Raw genomic sequence first — 4,056 nt, 5'->3', positions numbered from 1 at the left:
AGGGAACGGAGACTTTGAGTATCCAGTGTGCCCAGCATGGAAATTCCGTAGCAACAATCGCCGGGGACTGGCAAGGCAGCATCCCTTCCTACTGCCTCTCAGGTGCCCTGGGGCGGGGACGGGCTCTGTCTCCAAACCAGAGTAGAAGAGAAGCCTTTATATCCTTGCTTCTCTGTGAGATGGAAAGGCCCTGACCCCAAGCCCTGGTACACCTTCAGTTGTTTTGTCTTTCTCCTGTCCTCTCAACCAGATTACAAGCCCCTTGACTTCCATCTCATCCTCTGTCGTCCCCTTCTCCTCCTGCCCCCAATCCTACCCAGCATTAGGGTCTTTTCCAATGAATCAACTCTTCGCATGAGGTGGCCAAAGTATTGGAGTTTCAGCTTCAACATCAGTCCTCCCAGTGAACACCCAGGACTGATCTCCTTTAGGATGGACTGGCTGGATCTCCTTGCAGTCCAAGGGACTCTCAAGAGTCTTCTCCAACACCACAGTTCAAAAGCATCAATTCTTCGGTGCTCAGCTTTGTTTATAGTCCAACTCTCACATCCATACTTGACTACTGGTAAAACCATAGCCTTAACTAGACAGACTTTTGTTGGCAAAGTAATGTCTCTGCTTTTGAATATGCTGTCTAGGTTGGTCATCACTTTCCTTCCAAGGAGTAACTGTCTTTTAATTTCATGGCTGCAGTCACCATCTGGACATGAGTTTTGGTAAACTTGGGGAGTTGGTGATGGACAGGGAGGCATGGGGTCGCAAAGAGTCGGTCGGACACGACTGAGCGACTGAACTGACTGAACTGACTTCCAGCAAACGAGCCATTCCTGTTATATTTGCTGTTGATGGTGATCTGGGCCTTTCCTGGATCCTCATTCTGTTGTCTGGCTTCCTTAGTTCTAGTCTAGGCGGCTGTAGGAACTGGTCAACCCCTGCTCTGTGCGCATGCGTGCTCAGTCGCTTCAGTCGTGTCCAACCCTTTGCGACCCCGTGGACTGTAGCCCGCCAGGCTCCTCTGTCTATGGGATTCTCCAGGCAAGAATACTGGAGTGAGCTGCCATGCCCTTCTTTAGGGGATCTTCCTGACCCAGGGATCAAACTGTCGTCTCTTACGTCTCCTGCACTGGTAGGCGGCTTCTTTACCACTAGTGCCACCTGGGAAGCCCATGCTTTAGAGGAGCCTGATTTAGACGGTGTTTTGCCTTGTGGATCCAGAAGGGGGAGCCCTCCAAGCCTCCGCTTTTTTATTTCCAGGGGAGAAAGATAAGCATCCTGGCTTCCTGGACGTTCGGGGCCCCTGCCCCCCGTGATTGGCGTCTGCTGTCACTTTCACAGCCTCACCAGCTTTGTCTTCCTACTAGAAGGGCCCATGTTGGACTGATATTCTTTAGAGGGACAGAGATGAGGTGTCCTGACTGCCGTTCTCAGCTCAGCCAAATTCCGCTTAAGCCTTGCTTCTTTGTGAAGACTTCCCTTTCCTTTCCAGCCTTAAAATGATCTCTCCCTGTTCTGAAGTCACAGCTTTCATGGTCTGCACCACTACTTGGTACTTGCGGTCTTGGACCATGTGATTTACCTTAATTGGCTGCCATTATTTGTAGTTGGCTCCTGTAATATTGTCTATTTCTGTGTAAGCATCTTTTCTTCCTAACTAATTGCAAACTTTTTCAGGCCCAGGGGCTGGATTCCTCACATCATGGGACACATAGAAAGGGATGGATAATTGTTTGTGAGTAGATTGGGGAGATGATGGAATGGGAGACTTGGTTGGACCTGAGTTCTCTTCTCCAGTCCTTCATGTTGCCTGATGATTCATGGGGTGGGATGGACACCCTTCAGGATATGGAGCTAGTGATGGGTTAGCATTGCAAAGCTCATCCCTGCCACCTAGCTGGAGTAGGCTGTTATTCTTTTTTTTTAATGTTTGTTTATTTGAGAGCACAGGGTCTTAGTTGCAGCATGTTGGATCTAATTCTCTGACCAGGGATCGAGCCTCTACTCCCTGTATTGAGAGCTCAGAGTCTTAGCCACTGGCCCACCAGGGAAGTCCCTAGGCTGTAAATTCTGCCTGACAAGTTTAACAGAATGAACAGGGAATAGTTTTAGAGAGCTGACATAGCCACGTCTGTATCTAGACTTCTCTGGGTCTTGTATCTTCTCTCTCAGACACACACACACCTTCAATTCTCAATTTCTTTTAAAAAAAATAATTTTATTCATTTATTTTTGGCTGTGCTGCATCTTTGTTTGCTGCATGGGCTTTTCTCTAGTTGTGGAGAGTGGGGACTACTCTCTAGATGCAGTGCGCAGGCTTCTTGTTATGGTGGCTTCTCTTGACGTGCAGCGCGGGCTCTAGGGTGTGAGGGCTTCAGTAGTTGTGGCTTCCAGTCTCTAGAGCACAGGCTCAGTAGTTGTGGTGAATGGGCTTAGTTGCTTTTTGGCATGCGGCATCCTCCTGGACCAGGGATCAAACCTATGTCTGCTGCATTGGCAGGCGGGTTCTTTACCACTGAGTCACCAGGGAAGTCCCTCAATTTCCTTTAGCTCTTGCTATATGTGGCGTACAATCCTTGCTATATGTGGTATATGATTGTATACTCGACCTCGTATATGTGATGAGGAAATCCCTTGATTGAGATCTAGGGGACCTGCTTCTGTGTCTCACTCATAGCATAACCTTGAGGAAGGGTCTGTACTGCTCTGAATCTGTTTTCTCATCTAAAACACGATCATTATTTCTTTCTAGCTCTAATATTTCATAAAGCACTAGAAACCTTCAAGGGAAAGAGTTTCAAGCGTAAAGCTCAAAGGAGGATTTGTATTCTTTCCTTGATGACTTGTGTAGGGGTGAGAGTGAAATGCCCGTTCTGGTCATATGGAAATGAGATGAGGCTTCTGAGCACTGATTGGCAAAGCCAGCTCTCGATTCATCATATGCTGCCTCCTGGAGCTACTGACCAGTTCTGGAAACATTTTCATGATTTGGGGGACTATTTAACTCACTTTTTTTCTGGGGGAGAGCCCCGGTCTTGGTCACCTGAGCTGCCCTTGCTGGTTTCTTGCTGAGCCTGGCATGAAGGGCTTTCAGCACCCTGGACAGAGACAGAGCTCCTGGGCAGCCAAGAGAGCTTGGGATCGCCTGCCAGGCCAGCTTCTCTGGCAGAGTGGCACCAAAGCCGGTTTGCTCCTTAATATTTTTCAGTCTCTCAAAGACACTCTAAAATAAACCTCCAATCTATGTCAAAACGGTGCACTCGTTCTGCAAATTCTGATGGCATGGTTTAACAACAACCTCTACAACAACTATATCCTACAACAGTTTCAGGTACATATTAATAGTAGGTGCTTAGTAAACACTTTAAAAGGACATATGAAAACCCCAGCCTCCAGACACGTGTCCTAGCCCCCCTCCCTTTATAATCAGGTTCCCCCTCCTCACTAGCACTTCCTATATAATAATTCTGGAGCTTCCGCTACTTGTTGAGTTTCAGAGCCTCCCTTAAGTCCCTTTTTGTGTCTGAGGAGGCCAAGCCCCATCCTTTAAGCAAAGAACAGATGGCTGTTAAGTTCTCAGGCAGAATAAACTTAACTTGGCCCCTCCTCTTTTTCATCTGGGAGTAAGTAGATCGTGTGAGAACTCACACATGATGCCTATGGGGATCTTGCCTTATGAAGATGTTCACTCCCTTCCTCTGTGCCTGAGAGGACCCTTCCAATCCAGGGGGGCCCCAGCTCCCCCAGGAAGCCCTCAGAGCCCTCTCTCCTCTGGACTCCCTTGCACATGTTGTCAGTAGAACAGCATCACACCAGATCATTTTCATTTCAGGTTCATTGGTTCTCCCTCCCCAGTTAGATTATGGACCCCTTGCAGGTGGCAGTCCATATCATACATCTATCTGTTTTTAAGAGACCCCATGGTGAGGAATACACAGAAAGGTGGACTGAGAGATGGATGGGTTTAAGAATCTTCTCACCTGCTCTTAAGGAATCTCCCACTCCACTTATTTTTAGTATGAAATAAATATGTAGAGTGGGCCAAGGTCCTATCTGTGGAGT

Source organism: Giraffa tippelskirchi, chromosome 10, assembly GCF_054371585.1.
Source record: "Giraffa tippelskirchi isolate mGirTip1 chromosome 10, T2T-mGirTip1v1.2.pri, whole genome shotgun sequence".
NCBI classification, from domain to species: Eukaryota; Metazoa; Chordata; class Mammalia; order Artiodactyla; family Giraffidae; genus Giraffa; species Giraffa tippelskirchi.
The sequence above is the reverse complement of the archived record's forward strand: the minus strand, read 5'-3'. Positions refer to the sequence as shown.